Below are 23,059 nucleotides of genomic sequence, written 5' to 3' on the forward strand. Positions count from 1 at the left end.
GTTGCTGCTTGAAATAACATTTTTGCTTTAGGACCGCCAAGTTGACGGACTGCCTCGCCTCATCTTCCACCTGGACATCACGCACCCCCCCCCCCCCTTAGAGGATGACTGATTTCTCTTGGTGTTTAGAGTCTATATATTTATCTAGCACCATTTGAAATCGGTTATAATGATTGGGGAACAACACCTGTCTTCAGTAAGACCTGACGGGCTGAATGGTCTCCATCCAGCCGAGAACTACTCTGCGATGCAATTGGATGATATGTACCATGCGGAAGATGAACTTTTCTGCTTCAGCCTTTCACTTGTCTGGACCTTTGGAAGCTCGGATTTGTTTAAGCCGCTCATGTTGATGATGGTTTGAGATGCACAAGTCTATTGTATTGGTATTAAACAACTGTGGGCATGTGCGTGTTGCTGCGCTCTGTTCATGACTGTGAGTAGCATTTTTGTCTTCAGACAGAAGGTTATGGATTCAAACGTACGGTAACTCTTCAGTGTAGAGTTTAGGGAGTGCAGTTAGAAGTGGCACTTGGGGCCAACGGGATCAAAGAATTTGGGGGTAAGGCGGGGTCACGCTATTGAGTTGGATGATCATAATGAATGGTGGAGCAGGCTCAAAAGGCCGAATGGCGTCCTCCTGCTCCTAGTTTTTATGTTTCTCTGACACTATAAAGACGAGCTGGAGAGTCCTGAACAACATTTCATCATCAACCAACACAAAGAGCTTCATGCTAGTTTCTGTGGTCGTCTTTGAGAGGCCATGCTGTGGGCAAATTGAATATCACACTGCCGTACAAATCTTGTCGATTTGTTGCAGGGCTGATTAGCAAGCTGGCTATAAAACATTTCAAAACATCCTGAGTAGAAATGGCAATAAATAAAATGCAATAAAAATTTTTTTTACGCTTGTCAGTGGATTTCTTTCTTTAGCCATGTCGTAGCGTCCTGGGGGTTGCCATTGATCAGAACCTGAACTGGACTAGCCACATTAATACTGTGATTAGCATGGCAGGTCAAAGGCTAGGAATCCTACAGCGAGTAACACACCTCCTGACCACACCCCCCCCCCCCCAAAAGCCTGTCCACCATCTACAAGGCACAAGTCAGGAGTGTAATGGAATATTCTCCACTTGCCTGGATGAGTGCAGCTCCAACAACACTCAAGAAGCTTGACACCGGGGCGGCACGGTGGCGGAGTGCTTAGCACTTCTGACTCATGGCACCGAGGACCCGGGTCGCTGTCCGTGTGGAGTTTGCATGTTCTCCTCGTGTCTGCGTGGGTCTCGCCCCCAAAACCCAAAGATGTGTGAACTAGGTGGATCGATCACATTAAATTGCCCCTTAATTGGGGAAAAAAATAAGAATTGGGTATTATAAAGCTCGACACCATCCAGGCAAAGCAGCCTGCTTGATTGCTCATTCAGACCCTCCAGCACCAATGAACAAGTGGGAGCTATGTGATACAGTGCAGTGCCCTTACAGAAAGGAATATCGGAAATCTCTCTCTGACTGTGGAAACCATTGGCCAGCAGAAAGATCGCAACTGGAAAAAGAACTGAAATCTCTCTCCCAAGCCACAGAACACCTGAATCAAAGAATAAACCATTCTCCTGCACAAATCAACTATACTGGAATCAATTTGTAAAGGCTGCAATGCATCATCATCATCTACTCCCCGCATCTCAAGGGCAGTTCCAGATAACTTTTTAATTGATATTTACTTACTATTGGACTCCATTCTTACCTCTGTTCCATATGAATGTAGACGCAGAGGTTTTACTATTTCTCCTTGCCATTTTAATAGTTGATGAACTTACTCGGTCTGAACTCAAAAAAAGCCTAGTTAAATTGGCTCTGTTATGAAAGAGGTATTTGGTCTGGGAAAAGTACCCAAGAGGAAAGGGAACCTTTTAGATCAAACCTTTGTTGCTCCCAGCAGAGGGAGGGTTGAATAAAGACACAGAGCCAGTCCCCCTCCTCCCCCGGGGGGGCTTGTAACAATTTGGGGGTACTCCAGTCAGACGGTGACAAATCGAAGGGTCTCGCCCAGAGCAGAGACACTTGGGGAAATTCACCTGGGGCTGGTTGCAATAGTGCTAATCCTTGCCTCATGTCCACCCTGGATTCTGTTGCACTATGTGAGGCTGAGGGAAGTGAAAGGGACAGAAATGTACAAATCGGATCCAGTCCATCTTGCTGGACCCCACCGCCGGTTTCTTACTGAGCAACATCTTTTATGTCAAATTGTGTTTATGCAAAAAAACTATTTCAAAATCCCTTGGGTGTGTTTGTGACAGCGTTTGCATGGGAAATGTAGTTTGTTTAATTCATCTATGGAATGTGGGCGTCGCTGGTTAGGCCAGCATTTATTGCCCATCCCTAGTTGCTCTTCAGAAGGTGGTGGTGAGCTGCCTTCTTGAACCGCTGCAGTCCTTCATGTGTAGGTACACCCACTGTGCTGTTAGGGAGGTAGTTCCAGGATGTTGCCCCAGTGACAGTGAAGGAACAGAGATATATTTCCAAGTCAGGGTAGTGAGTGACTTGGAGGAGAACCTCCAGGTGGTGGTTCCCAGGTATCTGCTGCTCTTGTCCTTCTAGATGGTAGTGGCCGTGGGTTTGGAAGGTGCTGTCGAAGGAACCATTGGTGCGTTACTGCAGTGCATCTTGCAGATGATACACACGGCTGCCACTGTTTGTTGGTGGTGGAGGGTTTGAATGTTTGTGGAAGGGGGAGCAATCAAGTGGGGCTGCTTTGTCCTGGCTGATGTTGAGCTTCTTGAGTGTTGTTGGAGCTGCACTCATCCAGGCAAGTGGAGAGTATGCCATTACACTCCAACCTTGTTCCTTGTAGATGGTTGACAGGCTTTGGGTGGGTCAGGAGATGAGTTACTCACCGTAGGATTCCTAGCCTTTGACCTGCCCTGGTAGCCACGGTATTAATGTGGCTAGTCTAGTTCAGTTTCTGATCAATGCTAACCCCCAGGTTGTTGACTGTGGGAGATTCAGCGATGGTAGTGCCATTGAAGTCCTTGCACAGGTAGCCTAAAAGAGGGGAGCTCCATTTGCAGGATTGCATGTACTTTGTAAGGGTCCTCAGCTGAGAGAGTCTTCAATAAGACGCGGTCTCCCAGCTTCTCTGAGGCTGCTCTTTGATTGGCAGCTTGCTGGGTATTCCAGGTGGATCAAGTCCCAGTTTTCTCTCTCCCTCTGCAACAGTGGCGGCTGTAACCAGTAACACAAGGAATTTCAGAAACGACCGCCATTGCTGTCCCGCTGTGCTGACAACAACTTGCCTTTATATCGCGCCTTTAATACGACATGGGCTGAATAGCCTATTTACTGGGCATGAATGAATATCCGATGGGATCAGGTGGTTTGAATAAAAGTGACTGAAAGTTGATCCATTCTGAGGATAAATGTATTGTTAATATTCTAGTGGATAATACTGCAGGAGTTCCCTCGAGTTCAGTTTCGTATCAAGCGTGTAGGGAGACGGCTCTCCTCACTTTCCTTTGGGGAGAGGGGTAGAAGGGAAACTGGCATGAGGGTGGCCGCATGATAAGATCCCACGTCTCAGTCATGTATGTAGAGATCAGATGTCAGGCTAAAATGATGGAGAAATCAACGGCTGAACGATTATCATTAACGTCCTCATGAAGGATTTGGAGGAAACCTGGAAGAAAATATAAAATGTAAGTGCCCAGCGTTGAACTCGGAAACCGTGTGGACTTTAGAAATATTTTTCATTTTTGCATGTCCCTGGGGTAAAGGATGTGCTGGCCAGAGCTTTATAAACAAGGCGTGGAGTAGGACGTCAAATTGTCGCCTCCCGATCTCGATATACCTGCCGACAAGCCCAGCAGTTAGATTTGTAATCCTTACACGACCCAACATCTGTTGCAACTCACGGGTCTCGCAACTGCAGAGTGACTTAACTATCAGGAGAGCAGAACCTGCATCAGCACAAACCCAACACTTCAGAAAATCAGAGGGGAAACCCAGAATGAGGAACTGGCCAAGCGTTGTGCAGAAAGGTCACCGACCCTGAAAGCCAATCTCCACAGATCCTCCCAGAGCCACTTGAGCACTTCCAGCATTTGCTGTTTTTATGTTAGATTTTGTAAATTTCTCCATCACAGCGGAACTGGCGGGCGCCAGGTTACTCCATGTAACAATCTAAATATTGTTGAACAGACGTGAATATTTTTTCTAGCACATCCCCACCCAAGCTAAAGAGTGAGTTGTCATGGCAAACACTTGTAATTCTGGCACTTCACATCCCACTGACAGTGATAATCCCACGCTTTGCTCTTCTAACTCTGTTCCTTGCTCCTTGAAGTTGCTCCTTAAAACTTGCCTCTTTTGCCCATCTGTCCTGCTATCTCCTCACGCCGCTGACCCAAGGTGAGGTTTTATTTGGTGAATCTCCTGTGAAGTGCGGTGGGACGTTTCACGACCTTAAGGGTGCTACATGAATGCAAGGTGTTGCTGCTTTGGCTGTGCTGTTACCATGGAGCTGGTCGAATCCACCATTTCAGAACATAGAAATGTACAGAACTGGCAGAGGTGTTCTGACCCTCGAGTCAGGCGGAGAATTGTGACTTGAAGGCAGAGTTAGGTTCTAATGAGACATAAACCAGACGTTGCAACATCCTTCAAACAAAGAGCAGGAGTATACAATCTGATGCAGCATATCTTTGGTCCTCTCCCCCCCCCCCCCCCCCCCCCCCCCCCCGCTCTGATTCGTTGCTGGGTTCACCATTACTGACCGATGGATCAATTTTTATTGAGGGTTATGCACCTTTTAAATAAATGTTTAATCACCATTACGGTGGCACAGTGGTTAGCACTGCTGCCTCACAGCACCAGGGACCCGGGTTCAATTCCGGCCTTGGGTGATTGTGTGGAGTTTGCACTTTCTCCCCGTGTCTGAGTGGGTTTGCTCCGGTTTCCTCCACAGTCCAAAGATGTTCAGGTTAGGTGGATTGGCCATGCTAAATATTCCGTGTCCAACGGTTAGGTGGAGTTACGGGGTTGCAAGGATAGGGTGGGGGAGTGGGCTGAGGTTGGGTGAAGACTCGATGGGTTGAATGGCCGCCTCCTGCCCAGTAGGGTCAGATCCATGATTTTTGAGATGTGTGCCTATTCCTTGTCATGAGCACAGCTGAAGAGATAGTGACTTGAGTATTAAAACGCTGGAGAGGGTGTCCCTCACATACTGGTACCCTCAGTCCGCCAGCGTGCGCGTTTACACCTGCCGCTCTTTGACAGAGAAACAAACTGAGTTGGCTGTTCAATGCCCCCAGTGAAAGAAGCAATTATGTCTCTGGTCGTACAGGAGAATCCAGTGGGACCAGGCTTGACAGTAAAAGAGGAACAGCAGCATGTTGAGGTTGCTTCCTCCACGCAGTAGAGATGGGAGACTGGCTGATGTAAAAATGCTTGGTAAGGGCATTCCATTAGGTTGCTGAATTCTCACTGCTGGGCGATAATGCACTTGGTGAAATAGAAACCGAGAAAGTCGGAAGCACTCCACAGCACGTGTGGAATGAGGGGCAGAGTTAGTGTTTTGAAACAGAGCCGGCATCACTCGTGGCCCGAGTTTTCTTTGGAAATGAACCGAATGTGATGTGAGAAAAGGGGTCTGGTGAAGGCGGGTTCAATAATAATATTATTATTAATCGAGGCATCCAAGAGGGCATTAGATGAGTTCTTGAATAAAAACAACTTGCAGGGTTATGGGGGAAAAGAGAAGGGAATGGCACCAACTCATGAGGCTCGTTTGGCGATGGGCCGAATAGCCTGCGCTGTAACAATTCTGTGTTTGTTCGAGCCATGAGAGAACAGCCCGGCCCTCATTGTCAATGCAGTCTTGAGTTCCACTTATCCTGTGGTCAGTTTACCCAATTGCTTTTCACTAAATGCAATGAGTCTGAGGCTTGAGCTAACCTGTTGCATTGCAGAGTCGGCAGGTTTAGGAAAGTTGCTGTCTGCTACCTGCACACTGACTTGATGTTGCAGAGGGAGTTTTTTTAAATGTATTCGTTCATGGGATGTGGGCCTTGCTGGCTTGGCAGGCCTTTCGTTTCCCATACCTAAATGCCCTTGAGAAGGTGGTGCTGTGTTGTGCAAGATACGCATGCCCTCAATACATAGATCACAGCACTGAAAGATCGAACAGTGTTGTGCAGAATTATACCATACGAACCTTGGCATACTGTTATCGATCAGGGTTGTAAGTCTTTTCAAATTTCTATTGATTACAGGCCAGAACGTGCTGGGAAAATAATGGTGATCTTAATACACCCACCATTATTGGTGGTGTTGGCAGGGGGGAGGGGAGAAGAAAGAGATAGCCATTTGTTGCAAGGAACCATAAATTCTGAGTGATCTGTGCCGTTCTGTCGTTGGCCCCACCACTGGATACCTCACCCCAGCAAACCTCTGGATCAGTGATTCTCTGACTGGTGCCAGAGTAACAGGAGGATGTTTAATCAACAATAAAGTGCAATCCTAAATGGGGATGAACGTCAATGCCTGCCTGTTTGAATGCATTGTCTTTTACTATGTCCTTTAATATGAATCTTTAATGCAAACATTTGAAGAGGGATATGAAACTAGAGATGTGTACAACACCCAAGATCATTATTTTACAACTCAACTCGGCTTGATGTTTATGACCATTTATCGAATGTTAAATTTAATCTTTGGCGAGAGTGGAGTTGAGTGTCCTCGCCCTACTTCATTCTGCTCTATCATGGAGTGATGACAATGTCACAAGAAGCCTGAATGTTGCTCTGTCTGTAATTCCATTGTGTTCAGTGCAGCACCGAGAGAGCGGCAGGATCGGAGCTGCTAACTTGCGGATGAAGCATTAAAAACCGTCTGCCCTGGCGGGTGACAGAAAAGGTGCCATGATCAGATTTGGAGGAAGTGCGGGCAAGTTCTGCTGAGTGTCCTGGACAATGTTTGTCCCACAGCCAACCGGTCCTCTGACCATTTTCACATTGTTGTTTGTGGGAGCTTGCTGTGCAAAATGGCTGCCACATTTCTTCCATCACACTTCGAAAGCATTGTTTTGAGAGGGTCACGAAGAATGCAGCACGGGTTGGGAGAGTCAAACAGAAAGTAACTTTATTTACAATATATGCACAGGGCGAATAATTCACTACTGGTTCCCCTTCCAGCTGATACCACACTGACCAGTTTATTTATACAGCCACACTGCTAATGATTGCACCCCCCCCCCCCCCCACCCCCCCACCCCCAAACACCGAGCTCACATTCCCCAAGGAACATGGGGTAACCAATTCTCCCCAGCCAATAGGATCCCGGCAGGTGATAACACAGTTCAAGACTGTAAAATACTTTGGACCTCCTGGGGTTGTGGAAAGTGCTATGCACATCCAGACGCTCTTGAAAATTGGCACTTGTGAGGAAGAGCTTGCGTAACTTCCCTTCTGGACAACAAAATCTGGTCTTGATTAAGCATCTGTGTGAGATCTTAAATCATAATTGTCAACTTGCCATGTGGTAGATGATCTGTGTTGGGTGGGTGTCGGTCTCGATTTTGCCGTGTTTTCCCGTTTCCCGTCTTGAACTGCGTTATTACCTGCCGGGATCCTACTGGCTGGGGAGAATTGGTTTATGTAGCGGGTGCCCGATGTGCGTGCCAATTTTCAACAGCAGTACTGAGTTGAAAATTTATTTCCGATTAAATACACTTTATTTATAATCACTGAGATGTCTCGGTGTTTTACAGCCAGTGAAATGCTTTAGTAATGTGGCAGCCAATTTGCACACCGCAAACAGCAATGTGATTTGGTGATGTCGACTGAGGGATAAATAAGCCAGGAGAACTCTTCTTTGAAATAATGCCATGGGGTCTTTTACATCTACCTGAGAGGACAGGGGGGGGGGGGGGGGGCTTGGGTTCTAACATCTCATCCCCGAGGAGCACCCCCTCAATGCGGAGCTGGAGTGTCGGCCTGGACTTCTCCAGCTCCTGTGCTGGAGTGAGACGTGAACCCAGCATGGTTACCAAATGGGCCGTAACAGCGGGCGATGGGGCGCATGACTGGAGCTGTTATTCTCACTCATTCTAACCTCTAGGCCCAGTGTTTGAGGGACTGGCCCACTTGTTTCTGGGTTGGCCCTGCTAGTCGTCGCCCCCCCCCCCCGGCTGAAGTCTGGCCCCCGGTCATTGTGAACCCTTAATTGTCCAAACCCGAGACATGCTCCTGCGTGATCTGGACTGGCGAAGGGCAACCTGTGGTTTGGGGCCCATCGGGATTCCGAGTGCAGCCCACGAACATTTTGTTGACCATAACCCACATGCAGGGCCGCCATCGGTTTCCACCCCGGTAGATTTTTCTTTTCTACCCGTTTGAAGCGATTTGCAAGGGCAAGTGAAGTGAGGGGCATGCTGATTGTTCGCAGCATTGACTTTGAGAGCTGCCTGCTCCCCCGCTTCCAAAGATTTATTTTCTTTTTACAATTTGGAGTTGATGATACTTCGATTAATATATATGTGATTATAAGCATTTTCCACAATTCGTTATGAAATATTCAGCGTCTGTTAAATGTATTTAATCTTATTCCTCGGGTCAGGGCGAGCGAACAAGCCCAATTTCAATCTTGCGGCCCAGTGAGAGGAAGGAGAGACACTCCTGCGGCCCACTCACTCGCCCAGGCTGTGACGCAGAAAAGAAATGGGTGGAGGTGTCCTGGTTACACTGTTTAGGGGACTGCTGCCCTCTAGTGGGTGGAAAAACCTTGCACAGTTTTTATTTATAAAGTGGTTACTAATAACCCTGAAATTGCGAAGGGATACAGAGTTTCCTGTCTGATTAGCTGCGGTTTGAAGCAGCAGCAGCAGACTGTGTTCTCAGTTAATCAGGCTACATCTGGGAACTGGTTGAAAGACTTTTTGTTAACCAGGAAAACTTGGATTTGCTGGCGAGCTGGCCGTGAGTCAGTGAATCGATGGTCAGAAACTTGTGCGTGGAAAACATTATTCACTGGGCTTCTGCTCTTCAGCTTTCCACCCGAAAGAAAGTTACCTACATCACTCCGCAAAGACACTGCCGCGTGTGTACAAAGGAAATAGCAACCCTCCCGACGGGCAATTCTGTCCCGTTGGGCAAAATGGACGGAAAGAATGACTTGCATTTATATAGCCCCTTTCAAGGTTTCGGGAATTGCTTTGCAACCAATGAAGCATTTTTTTAAAAAATGTAGCCTCTGTCTTAATGTAGGAAAAGTGGCAGCCAATTTACGCACAGTAGGCTCCCTCAAACAGCAATATGATAATGACTCGATAGTGGGCTGGATTCCCCCAGCCGCGTGTATCCTGGCGTTCGCTGATGGCGGGATTCTCTACTCGTGCAGCATTTCCCATTGAGGGGGGGGGGGTGCGCTGCTAGCAATAGAACTACATTTAGCCACTGGGAAGACCGCTGGGGAAAGCCCTCCATTGTCAACACCAAGGGTTTATGAAGCAGCACTACGTAATTGACTGAGAAAATGGATCGATCCCAGTCCTCGGGCAGAGTGGTTAGCACTGCTGCCTCACTGTGCCAAGGGGCCGGGTTCAATTCCGGCCTCGGGTCATTGTGTGGAATTTGCTCTTTCTCCCCGTGTCCGCGTGGGTTTCCTCCCACAGTCCAAAAATGTGCACGTTAGGTGGATTGGTCATGATCAATGTGCGGGGATAGGGCGAGGGAGTGGGCATGGGAGTGTCATTTTGGAGGATCAGTGGGCCGAATGGCCTCCTTCTGCCCTATAAGCAGTCTATAGGCCCCATCCAAACCTCCAACCCTGCCCCACAGGCCTCCCTTACAAGGATGCTGAGGATGGGTCCACTTTGCATTCCCTCATCAGGAGCCATGTTTTTGTTTCAGTGGTTGGTCCCTCATTGAAGGAAGCACAGTGCTCTGCACTCTGCCCTGGCTTCCGTGGGAGTGTCGGATCAGAGTTTAACTGAACTGATAAATATTTCACACTGTGCAAACAACAGATTTCATTAAAATGAGATTCAACAAAGACGTCTTTGAGGAAGTTGACCTTCGTGACTTTTTTGCCTGGTTTATAATTGAGATTTTGTCGTTCCATGAACATGATATAAACTTTTTAAAATATATATATACACAAGGATATCAAAATTGGCCTTGATTCCGAATTTCCATCCATTTTTTCCATTGAGAATATTTGTAACTTCTCTGAGCCAACAGCTACCCTTCCAATAGGTTCCAACACAAAATAATAACATGGATTCAGAATCCTTGAGGGGCGGGATGTTCCGACGCCCCCTGCCGGGTTGGAGAATCGCCCGTGGGCGGCGTGAATCCCACCCCGCCGCTCTGAAGCCGGCTGCCGAATTCCTGGCCGCTGGTTTTCGGGCAGGGGTAGGGATCACGGCGCGCAGGTCAGGGGCCGTTGGCAGTGGCCCCCCCTGGCAATTCTCCGGGCTCCGATGGGCCGAGCAGCCGCCCGTTTTCGGCCAGTCCCGTGGATTAGACATGGTCCATACAGGCGGGACCTGGCTTGGAGGGTGGTTAGCGGGGTCCTCGGGTGAGCGCGGGGGGGTCCGGCTCCGGGGGGGGGGGGGGGGGGGGGAGGGGGCCTGGCCCGCGATCGGGACCCACCGATCTGCGGCGGGCCTGTGCCGTGGGGGCACGGAGTGGTTCATGGCGCTCTTTGGCGCTGGTACGAGCCGCCCCGCCAATTCCGGGAGAATCCCGGCCCTTGTGTCAGCAAACTGGGAATGGCCTCTACACAAAAAATCCAAAGTGTAAGCCAATGGGAAGGAGCAAATTCACTTTTGATTCTATGTTAGATCTGGATTATTACTTGTTACTATTGATGGAACCCAACAGAAAATCTGGAATCACAGCCATTGCCGATTGTGGTTAAACCCCATCTGGTTCACCAATATCCTTTAGGGAAGGAAATCTGCCATCCTTACCCGGTCTGGCCTACATGCGACTCAGACCCACATCAATGGCTTCCTACCTACAGCCAGCAGGAAAAGTGGGATCATTCAGAAATATTTTTTTAAAAACAATAGCCGGCATTTTTGCTAACAAATTCAGAATGTGGGTGTGGCTGACTGGATCGACATTCATTGCCCATCCCTAATTGCTTTGGGACTGAGTAGCTCGCTCGGCAAGTTCAGAAGGCATTTAAGAGTCGGCCATGTTGCTGTGGGGTCTGGAGTCACATGTAGGCCAGACCGGGTAAGGACGGCAGATTTCCTTCCCTGAAGGATATTGGTCAACCAGGAGGGGTTTTTGCGACAATGGTTGTCATTCCAGATTTTTATTCAAGAATATCCACTCCCAAGCCGTCTCCTCTTACTCCATAACCTCGCTAATCTTTCCCCTCTAAACAATTTCTGTTTGCAAGTTGCCATTGAATCTGCAATCCCAGCCGCGCATTTCAACTCCCGATTTGCCCCTCGTCACATCTGACTCTTTTGTCAATTTCAAGGGCGCGATTCACCCCAAAAAATTCTAAGTTCATTTGTGGTAGGTTTTTCAGGGATTTCCCGCCGGTGCGTGCCCCACCGCTATCCAATGACACGGTTCGGGGCCCTGGGGTGTTTAACCCACACTTAGAATTGTTTCAAGCACTGGGGTGCTGAACTGCGAGATTGGGCCACCATTTTGAAAGGGTACCCCAATCTCCAAGTGAGATTGTGGGTTCCCCACAGCTTCCCAGATGAGGACATCCTGCTATGGGGTCCCTGCCCCCCCCCCCCCTCTTCAGCCCCCTCCCCCATTCCCACTTACAGCACCCCCCCCCCCCCTTCCAGGACTCCCAGCCATTCACCCCCATTCTCCCAGAGGCCCCTGCTTACATCCTGCACACCACCCTCCTTTCATGGGCATGGCCCCCCCTCGGTCGTTGGCAATGCCATCCTGGAACCTGGGTACCCTTGGACTGACACCTGGGCAGTGCTCCTGCCAACTTGGCAGTGCCATCCAGGCACCTTGGCAGTGCCATGGTGACAGCTGGGCAGAGCTGAGGTGCCCATGTTCCAGGGAGAGGGCCAGGAAGCCACCCTGCACTATCCCTGACCACCCAGGGGTCTCTAATGGCCTGGGAGACCCCCCCCCCCCCCCCCCCCCCGCGTGCGCCATTCCGTCTGGTCCATGTTATTGTGGGCCAGTGCTGAATGGCCCCCAGCTGCAGCCTGACTGGGGAGGCCGGTTGATTCCGCGAGGCTGGTGGATCCCGGGTGAACTTGCGAAGTTGGTTTAAACCTGGCTTCGCCGAGCACCATTTGGTCACGCCCCTTGTGGGCATGATTCAGATTCCAAAGCCTCGAGGGACTTGGGTGAATCCCGTGAGGTGTGAAGGCTGCCGAGAAGCCTGGGAGAGGTCCCGGGATTCACCGGCCACTTCGAGCGATTCGGCAACGTGAATCGCGCCCAAAGCGTTTGTTCATTGCAATGTTATTTTGTTTTTCACGTGCAGGGAAGAATTAGGGGGGTGTAAGGAGCGGCACGGTGGCGCAGTGGTTAGCACTGCTGCCTCACGGCGCCGAAGACCCGGGTTTGATCCCGATCCCGGGTCACTGTCCATGTGGAGTTTGCACATTCTCCCCGTGTCTGCGTGGGTCTCACCCCCACAACCCAGGGGAGGCGGATTGGCCGCGCTAAATTGCCCCTTAATTGGAAATTATTTCATAAAATAAATAAAGAATTAAGAGGAATGTAAAATCAATGTTAAATGAATAAAAAGGACTGGAAATGAGAAACAAGAGAAGCAATTTGCATGTTCCCAAAAACTGCTCTGGTCTTACCCTGGTTTGGATTTGGTAAGAGGACAGTAGTGGAGACCTTTTGGCCCAGTGATGGTGTCCTTGCCTCTGGGCCTGAAGATCCTGGTCCAGGTCCTTGATTGAAACATACAAGATCCTGAGGGGCATTGACAGGGTGGATGTGGAGAGGAGGTTTCCTCTTGTAGGAGAATCTAGAACGAGGCGCCGCTGTTTTAAAAAAAAATAAGGAGTCACCCATTTAAGACCGAGATGAGGAGAATATTTTTTTTTCTCTTGAGGGTTGTGAGTGTTTAGAACTCTTTTCCTCAAAGTGTATCTTTGAGTATTTTTAAGGCAGAGCCGGGTAGATTCTTGGCGAGCAAGTGGGTGAAAGGTCATCGGGCAGGAATGTGGGTTTGACGTTACAACCCGATCAACCCCGATCTTATTGAATAGCGGAGCAGGCTCGAGGGGCCGAGTGGCCTAATCCTGCTCCTAATTCACAGGTTCATCTATTCCAGTTCAAGACTGGCTGGCCGAAGGAGTTAGATTCATAATGAAGACAAAGAGCTGGATTACCAGCCTGCAGATATTCCCAAGGTGCCCAGGGTGGTATCCCTTTAAGGGGCTGCCCCTTTAATTTGTCCCTCAGTTTGTTTGATTGATTTTACTTGGTTAATTGTTTTAACCCCAAAATAGTGTCATGAGTGGAAGGGTTTCCCGATCAGCCATATTGCAAACCAGCAACAGCAAACCACTGCAGTACTTGCCAAACATAACCATGCAATACAAATGCTGGGTAAACTCAGCAGGTCTGGCAGCAGCTCTGGAGGGAGAGAAACGGTTAACGTTTTGGATCTAAACGATCCTTTTACAGAAATCATGGAAACCGTAGAATTCAGTGCAGGAGGAGGCCATTCGGCCCATCGAGTCTGCAGCAAAAGAGCTCCCTACCTAGGCCCACTCCCCCACCCCATCCCCATAACCCCACCTAACCTGCACGTCTTTGGACTGTGGGAGGAAACCGGAGGGAACCCACGCAGACACGGGGAGAAAGTGCAAACTCCTCACAGGGAGTCACCCGAGGCCGGAATCAAACCCGGATCCCTGGGGCTGTGATGGAGCGGTGCTGTCATGGCCGGTTCTCTTACGACATGTCACCTGAAGGACGTGTCACATATATGGGCATCCTTCAAAAAAGAGGAAGGACAGAAAATAGCGACTGTAAACAAAATAGGTCTGCCTTAAAAATTCAATGCAGCAAATTCAGTCACGAGGAGGATGCTATTCAGCCTTCAATGACACTGGATTTGGAACAGTTTAAACAGAGCGATAATCTCTCTGATTAAACTCATCAGATCATGCATCTCCCTTTGAAAAGAAAATTTTGATTTATACACCACCTTGTCAGGTTTCTCATCGCTTCACAGGCAGTAAATTTCAAGTGTTAATACTGATCATTACACACCTACCATCTTGGCAGGGCTGTCAGCCATTCAGTGAAGTCAGCGCGGAATAATGAACCCCGGCCTTTGATTATAAGGGTAAACGCGCGGCAATCGCCACTGCGTGGAGTTAACGGCCAGCACACCTTGGTGCCAAGGGCAAAGTTCAGCCCTGCCAACATTAGCCGGCAGCTAGTCAGAAGAGAGGAAGAGAAATGATGGGAGCTTCACCGTAACAGCTTGTCTGATTAATACCGCCTTCAATGTGCCGATGTTCATAGTTGCTACGGGTAACAGCGTTAGAGTGTTCGAAACTGCCACCACCAGCCAGCGCCTCCTCGCAACAGGGAAAATAAATGGAGCAAATTAACCTGCTTAAAACATTCCATCATCCTGACACTTATTCAGTGTCAGTTCTCGCTGTCAGGACCTACTGGTCACACTCTTGTTTATTCTTGTCAGCTCAATGCCTCAGTCACAGGCCTATATTTATTCGGCAGCACTTAAACTGGTCAGAAGCTCAAGTGCCAGATTAGCACTTGATTAGAATAATTAATCGGTCGATTGTTGTCATCCCGAGTTAAGTGGATGGCCAAGTGACAGTTGGCAACGTCAGAGGCGCCATGGTAACAGGTATGCAATGCATTCTGGGACGCAAGTCCAAAACCCTCTGCAGCAGAAAAGAGGTTCTCCCGCCCCACCCCCCAAATGGAGATAAACGGGCTGCTGAGTACAGAACACCACTGCCTGCCTCACCTTGTGGCCTTAATTTCCGACCCACCTCCCGAACGTCGGGAAACGGCGAGGCAGGGGCCGGCAGGCAAGCCGGTCTCAGAATCTCTCTTCCCCCTGCCCGCCATTTTGGGGAGAGGTGCCTATGGGGGCCTGGGAAGGCCACCTGCCTCCGCACGATGGAGATGCGGATAGGCTCGCGAAAAGCCTTTTGAGAGTTACATTTCCCAGTCGGCCTTTAGTTTCCTGACGTAACAAGGGAAGATCAACTCCCTGGAGGTAGGCATCTAGAGGCAGCCGAGAGTGCCAGTGATTCAGATGGACTTACAGGTCTGGTTTGCAAGAGTCGACTACCCTGCAGAGGCTCTCTCTCCCCCCCACCCACCCCATGGTGGTGGTCAGGCTGTTTATTCTTATCAAAGGTTTTAAGAAGAGGTTGAGAGAGCACCTTGTTTTGCCAATCCTCCCAGTTACCTATACTGTGCACTATTGTTAGCACAGTTGCTTCACAGCGCCAGGGTCCCAGGTTTGATTCCCGGCTTGGGTCACTGTCTGTGCGGAGTCTGTACGTTCGCCCCGTGTCTGCGTGGGTTACCTCCGGGTGCTCCGGTTTCCTCCCACAAGTCCCAAAAGACGTGGTGTTAGGTTACTTGGATATTCTGAATTCTCCCTCTGTGTACCCAAACAGGTGCCGGAACGTGGCGACTAGAGGATTTTAACAGTATTATTACTGTAGCCACGTGCTCTTTGATAGACAGTTGACAGCATCCAGCGAATTGGATTTGGCCAACAAATTGGCCCAAATGGCCAGGTAACAGGTGGTAATTTGTCCGGGACAAATCATGTGACATGCTTGCCTTCATCAGCCGGGGCATTGAGTACAGGAGATGGGAAATCATTTTGCAGCTATATAAAACCTTGGAGTATTGCGTGCAGTTCTGTTCACCACATTATCAGAAGGATGTGGCAGCTTTGGAGAGAGTGCAAAGAAGATTCACCAGGACGTTGCCTGGTCTCGGGGCTGTTGCCCATGAGGAGAGGTTGAATAAACTAGGAATGTTTTCACTGGAATGACAGAGGCTGAGGGGAGACCAGATAGAGTTCCACAAAATTATGTGAGGCATAGACAGGGTGGATAGTCAGAGGCTTTTCCCAAGGGTGGAAGTGTCAATTACAAGGGGGCACAGGTTCAAGGTGAGAGGGGGGAAGTTTAAGGGAGATGTGTGGGGTAGGTTTTTCATGCAGAGAGTGGTGGATGCCTGGAACGTGCTGCTGGGGGATGTGGTGGAAGCAGGCACATTAGCAACATTTAGGAGGCATCTGGATGGGAACATGAATAGGGAGGAAATAGAGGGATACGGACCGAGTAAGGGAAAAGGTTTTCTTTTTAGTTAGAGCATCAGGATCGGCACAGGCTTGGAGGGCCGAAGGGCCTGTTCCTGTGCTGTACTTTTCTTTGTATGTAGAAGATTTTTAAACAGTTTTTTTGCTCTTTTATACAGGCATTACTGTTGTTATTGGGTCTTTTAAAGTAATTTTTAATATTTGTTTGTTATTAAAGGAGATTATTTCAAAGTAAATATAAGTTTTGTTATTTGTTTTAAGCCTATGAAACTATTGAAACCTGGATTATATTACATAACTTTGTCTGACATAGGGCGGCACGGTGGCGCAGTGGGTTAGCCCTGCAGCCTCACGGCGCTGAGATCTCAGGTTCGATCCCGGATCTGGGTCACTGTCCGTGTGGAGTTTGCACATTCTCCCCGTGTTTGCGTAGGTTTCGCCCCCACAACCCAAAGATGTGCACGCTGGGTGGATTGGCCATTGCTAAATTGCCCCTTAATTGGAAAAAATTAATTGGGTAATCTAAATTTTTTTTAAAACTTTGTCTGACATGCTTAAGTGATCATTGTAAAATTGTTAGAAAACCTCGGCATTCGGATCTCAAACTGCTTTGACCGGTAGTTTTGATGCCCTTTGCAACAAGCCACTGAGCTGTGCAAATAATCACTGAACAGGTTAGCACTGTGGCTTCACAATGCCAAGGGCCCAGGTTCGATTCCCGGCTTGGGTCACTGTCTGTGCGGTGTCTGTACGTTCTGCCCGTGTGTGCGTGGGTTTCCTCCGGGTGCTCCGGTTCCTCCCACAAGTCCCAAAAGACGTGATGTTAGGTAATTTGAACATTCTGAATTCTCCCTCTGTATACCCGAACAGGGGCTTTTCACAGTAACTTAATTGCAGTGTTAATGTAAGCCTACTAATAGAATTTCATTGAATTTACAGTGCATAAGGAGGCCATTCAGCCCATCGAGTCTGCACCGGCCCTTGGAAAGAGCACCCTACCTTCGCTCACACCTCCACCCTATCCCCACATCTCCACTTTATCCCCGTAACCCAGCAACCCCACCTAACTTTTTTGGACAGTAAGGGCAATTTAGCATGGCCAATCCACCTAACCTGCACATCTTTGGACTGTGGGAGGAAACTGGAGCATCCGGAGGAAACCCACTCAGACACGAGGAGAACGTGCAGACTCCACACAGACAGTGACCCAGCCGGGAATTGAACCTGGGACCCTGGAGCTTCGAAGCAACTATGCTAACCAATGTGCTACCGTGCTGCCCCCATGTACTTGTGACAATAAAGATTAAGCAGAAGTTGACACATCTGCTGTGACTGCTATCTATAGCTATTGGCATTCAGAAGAAGCACTCTGGCAGGTCTTGTTACGCCGATGTGTTGTGTTATCATTATTCAGCCGGTTTTAGATTCCTGAAACTAATTGTACCAGAGATCGGACTGGGCCACTGCCCCTCCTCTGCCCTGCTCCTTGATTCATTAAACTGGGATGAATAGGTGGTTTGTGCACAAGGATTAAAGAACTTTGCCGGCCATTGTCATGGAGATTACTCTTTGTGAGTGTTGGAACTGTTCTAGTATGCTCTGGAGGGATAGGATACTGAGCCTTGCTGGAAATGGCTGTTCCAAATTAAACCAACAAAGCAAAAAAAAGTATGTTGGCACGGGAGATTGAAAGTGGGTCTTCTCAGCACATTACCCCCAGTGACCAGCCCATGGCATTTTCACTAAAGAGGGCACAGAGACCCGCAATTCGGACTGGAGTTTGGAACATCGTTTCGCATTTTAAAAGGGGAATGCATTTTCCCAAATCTTGCCAGAGTGGGGCATCTCACAGCATATTCCATCTGTACCCTGTTGGAAGGGTGAGCTGTTCAATGGCATTCCTAAAGGGAATGGGAAACCTGGGACCTTGGTGAATCACAGAACCACCAGTGTATTTCCTCAGCCAAAGAGATCTGATTGGGGGGTTGGGGGGGAGAACATCACAAAAAGAGGGGTTTTTTTTAACACAATGATCTGCAATCAATATTTAGAAATTTATTTAATTTCATCTCAGCATGGCTACTGAGATCTGCCCATGATGGATGCTTGGCAAGTTGGCATAGAGGGTGTGCAGGGTTGCATGGATTGGCACTGGTTGACACGGGCTATAAAGGGTTGTGGCAGTGGGTAGAGGGACATAGGTTGACATAGATATTATGAGGGTTGGTGGGCTAATATATGGCATGAGTTGGCATGGATGGAGCATGGGGAGGGGGGTGCGAGGGGTGAAGGGTAGAAAGCTGTTTTTAAAACATTTGTTTTCACTTTTTATTACAACTGGGACGATGTCCCAGAGCACCTGGGCAGGCCTTTCACCCGTCAGTGAATGTGGCTGCCCCTGCACTGTTTCTGGGGCAGGTGGGTATGTCTCCAGTTAACGCCCGTCCTCACAGGAGCCCAGTGGACCTGTGCAATTTCTCACAAGGTGATTTTGCGGAGTCGGGGAACTTCCTGCCTGCGTACCCATCATGTTTTCAGGTTTATTTACGTAGAATCTGCCCTCGAGAAATTAAATGGGTTAGGTAGAGTCTATGGTGGGATAGGTTATCGACAATGAGATATATTTGTGTATTCCTGGATGTGTACTTGTGAATAAAAATCTGCAGGGATGAGCCAAAAGAGCAAAGGAACAAATTAGGTAGCTCTTTCAAAGAGATGGACAAGGCACTAAAAGCAAAACAGCACTCCATTTATGTTGTGCAATTTTATGTGTGCAAGGTTCGGTCTTGGTGGATTGTCAATTCTTTACAGATTGCATCTTTTAAGAGTAGATTGAATAAATATTTAAAGCAGAAGAGGGTCCAGGCCATGGAGAGGGAGCAGGATGGTGAGAAACATTTTGGTTTGTTCTGTAATATCCCTTTGAGGGATATCAGCACGACATGAAGGGAAATGTGTCAAGTGGCCCAGTCTTAGTTTCACTTTTGCTATGAGCGGAGCATGCACACAGCTCTGGTGTCTTCAAGCTTGTATCTTGGCAGCAAACGGAACAATTAACCCTTACTGACACTGAACATTCAGACTTTCAAGTTTATAAGCATTATTTCACCTTTTATTAAAGTTTTACACTAAAGATAGGAAAGTTTCTTAAAAATCTATCTGTTCTTTATGGATTGAATGCCTGTTATATTCATTGTAATAAGCAAATATGGTCAAAAAGCCATTTTGTGCAAACACTGCGAAGAAACCATTTTATGTTATGTACTTTACAATCACTCATATTAATTAAGGGTTATTACATAATTAGGAACCAGCCAGAAACAGGTATTTACTAGATTGTGTACCTCAGTTAAGCTGTAATTAAAGAAGTAGTAATTACTTAAATAGTTGTGTTAGGATTTAAAGCTTATGCTGCTAAACAGATACTGCTTTCGATAAGCATCAAATGAGACAGCACGGTAGCACAAGTGGCTAGCACTGTGGCTTCACAGCGCCAGGGTCCCAGGTTCGATTTCCCCGCTGGGTCACTGTCTGTGCGGAGTCTGCACGTTCTCCCCGTGTCTGCGTGGGTTTCCTCCGGGTGCTCCGGTTTCTTCCCACAGTCCAAAGATGTGCAGGTTGGGTGGATTGGCCATGAAAAATTGCCCTTAATGTCCAAAAAGGTTAGGAGAGGTTATTGGGTTATGGGGATAGGGTGGAAGTGAGGGCTTAAGTGGGCTGGTGCAGACTCGATGGGCCGAATGGCCTCCTTCTGCACTGTATGTTCTATGTCTTATGGAGACATTTTGTGCTAAACTCAGCATCCCCGTACCAGCCTCCCCGGACAGGCGCCGGAATGTGGCGACTAGGGGCTTTTCACAGTAACTTAATCGAAGCCTACTTGTGACAATAAGCGATTTTCATTTTCATTGCATTTCAAATGCCTTGGATAAAATGGACAATAGACAATTATTGCAAAGTCAGATAACGAAAGATACTGCAAAAGAAACATTGTCCCTTGGAAAGGACAAATCACATAGGCAGTCAAACGGCAATTAAAACAAGGCAATAATTACATTGACCAATTATGAAATTATGCAGATACGGTCTGGATGATGTATTGATGATTTTGGTCAGTGGTTTTCAAAAACCTTTTTTCCCGGGATCCGCTTTTGCCAATCGGCCGTCCTTCAGGACCGGCGCTGGCTGACGTTTGTGACCCACACCGGCCAAACTTAGCGACACAACCCGATGTTCTTTTACCTTTAATGCGAAAGGGCAGTCTGCTTGGTCTTCATGATCTCACTCCAATCAGGTTCACAGGAGGAGAGGGCAATGCACATATCAGGTGCAGACTTCAGTCAACTCCTATTTGCCGGCTTCATCTTTGTGAGAACGGAAAATCCAACCTTACACATATAGGTTGTCATGAAGGGCAATAGCAACAATATGTTTATTTTGCTGAGCACTGGATACGCCAGAGAAATACTACTCCGGAATGCTGACAGCCTCACAGGCTTTTGGCGTGTTTAAGGTGCTGTTACTGGCCAGGTTCAGCAGTGTCGTCTTTTTTGGATTCAGCTGTAAGTTAGTAACTGACGCCAGGGTCTCAACCTTAAAAAGGAATTTTTCACCCACCACTTCTCTTTCAAAATCTGAAACATCTATTTGCCAGTACTTCTCTGCATCCTTATTTGCATTGGCACAATTGACAAAACCAAACCTCAAGAAATCATCTTTATGCTGCTTTGTTCCTGCATTTCTTCTTTGTAGCCTGTTCACCAGACGCCCTGGAGCTGTGTACAGAGCTAACACTAGCACTGCCCTGTCCTGCCATGGATTCTCCTGAGCAGCTCTCTCCAGCAGACTCAGATGGGAGACCCTGGCCAGCAGGTAAACTGCCTATATTTGTCTCTGTCTTCTCTTACTTGTAAGAAAATGATTCATCTTCACAGTCCTCTTGCCTTGCTTGCCAGCAGCTAGAAAAAGGAAGAAGCTCTCCTCTGTCATCTGGCGCCAAAAGCACGTACGTAGAGGGTACTTGACGTCAGGTGTACGTGCAGGGCCCTTGACCTGCTCACTGCTGCCACCTCTGGCTGGAAGACTTCACACAGCCTCATTTCCTTCTCATCTAAAAGCTGGCAGCAGCCATCGTCCTCAGTATAAATGCCAGTCGCGGCCGTTTGTCTCTTCTCCTGCGACCGGGACCATCACAGGAACAGTGCGGCCCTCCCGACATCTGCCCATACCCATCCACAGGTCGCAACCCGCGCTTTGAAAAACCTTGATTCAGGGGATTAAAGTAAAGACATCTTTGCGAGTTAGTTACGTACTGGATGCTCCCAATGCAGAATTTGAAAGAACTGCTGTCACTGAAAGAACCGAAAGACAAGCTGAACTTTTCAGTGACCTGATTACACATTGGAAGCTGTAAAGTATATTTTGTGTTGTGAAGTTTAGCTTTTCCTTTTCGATGTGAACTTTCCATCTTGTCTTGTTTGAACCAAAACATTTATTTGGGTTGATTTGAAATCAGATAATTGCATAATTAAGAATTAAGGAAACTTAAAATAAACCACATGATAAAATACTCTCTACATACATGTATGTCTTTAAAAATCTCCAGCTGTGAGATTAAAGAAAAGGTATTTATCCATTATAAATCATAAAGTGCCAATAAACACTGAACTCCACACAGTTAATTCACATGCAAGGTTTACAGAAAGTAAGCCAGCTGGCTGCAGGAATCAACAGGTCCTTCACAGAAACTGAGAGTTACTGTGAGGAGTGGCTATGAGGATGTATATCGGTATATCCAGCCTTTCATTCCCACTGCTGAAGCCTGTTCATACATTTACGTGGTTTCACAAACAGTTTATTCAGATTTTGCCACCACACAAATTTTTGAACTCTGGTCCTCCAGGCCCTGCTACCAACCCTGGTACTAATGTGCATTGGTGAGATCAGGCACGATTTAGCGGGGGGGAGGGGGGTGGAGAAAGAGTTCCATTGTGGGCGTGGTGCTTCCCCACTATTGAACAGAGCTTTGTTATTTATTTCGAGACTTGGCGGGGAAGGCCGCACTTACCTTCATTTCCTGCACTATGGAGCTGTACTCGCCAGAACAGGAAGAGGCCAATTGTAAATGGCAACCCCATCTCTTGATTCCCCCAACGTTACCCCTGGAACCCCCCCCCCCCCCCCCCACCTCCAAGGCCACAACTTACCTGTAGGGGGGTCATCGTACCCCTCGCACCCAACCTTAAAAGGGCACCACTGGGCCAGATACCCAGCGCGGGCAAAATGCCACCATGGCACAGTGTCACCTGGGCACCCTGGAAGTGCCAGGCTGGCACCCAGATGACTCTTCCAGGTGGCACTGCCAGGGTGCCCAAGTGGCAGTGACAAGGTGCCCGGGTGGCATCATCAGTGCCAAGGTGCCACACTGCCCAGATTCCAACCACCCAGTGGTGTCTGATCACCTGGGTGGCCCCTATGAGTGCTGTTCCACCCGGCCCCATTTGTGGAGACCAGTGCTAAACTCAGTGAGGGGATTCGATCCTGGGCGCTGGTTAGATCCGGCGAGTGCATATTCAAGTGTGCCTAATTGCACGCTTAAATATGCAAATGTAGGTCCCGATCCCCAGATTGCGAAATTTGCGAGATCCTGTTAGGTCTCACGAAGCAAACTGAGCCAGATCAATCTTGTGAGAGGCCTCCGACTCCGGGCGTGATCTGACCATCTTTACCGGAGGATATTTTATTTTGTAAATAAATCCAGTGTTGAGGC

At 48.3% G+C, this 23,059-nt stretch overlaps 1 long non-coding RNA gene across 3 annotated transcripts; it reads right to left on the reverse strand.

Moving 5' to 3' along the window:
- Window positions 1-6,674: 6,674 nt before the first annotated feature.
- Window positions 6,675-14,581, reverse strand: LOC119973539. 3 transcript variants are annotated; one of them, XR_005462342.1, is made up of 3 exons: window positions 14,242-14,379; window positions 12,812-12,997; window positions 6,675-7,065 (listed from the first exon to the last, which is right to left on the reverse strand). It is a non-coding gene; the product is annotated as an uncharacterized LOC119973539 (long non-coding RNA). The 3 variants fall into 3 exon arrangements; XR_005462343.1 differs by having other exon boundaries at window positions 14,238-14,375; XR_005462344.1 differs by lacking the exon at window positions 14,242-14,379 and adding an exon at window positions 14,446-14,581 and having other exon boundaries at window positions 6,676-7,065.
- Window positions 14,582-23,059: the final 8,478 nt, after the last annotated feature.

Source organism: Scyliorhinus canicula, chromosome 11 (assembly GCF_902713615.1).
Source record: "Scyliorhinus canicula chromosome 11, sScyCan1.1, whole genome shotgun sequence".
NCBI classification, from domain to species: Eukaryota; Metazoa; Chordata; class Chondrichthyes; order Carcharhiniformes; family Scyliorhinidae; genus Scyliorhinus; species Scyliorhinus canicula.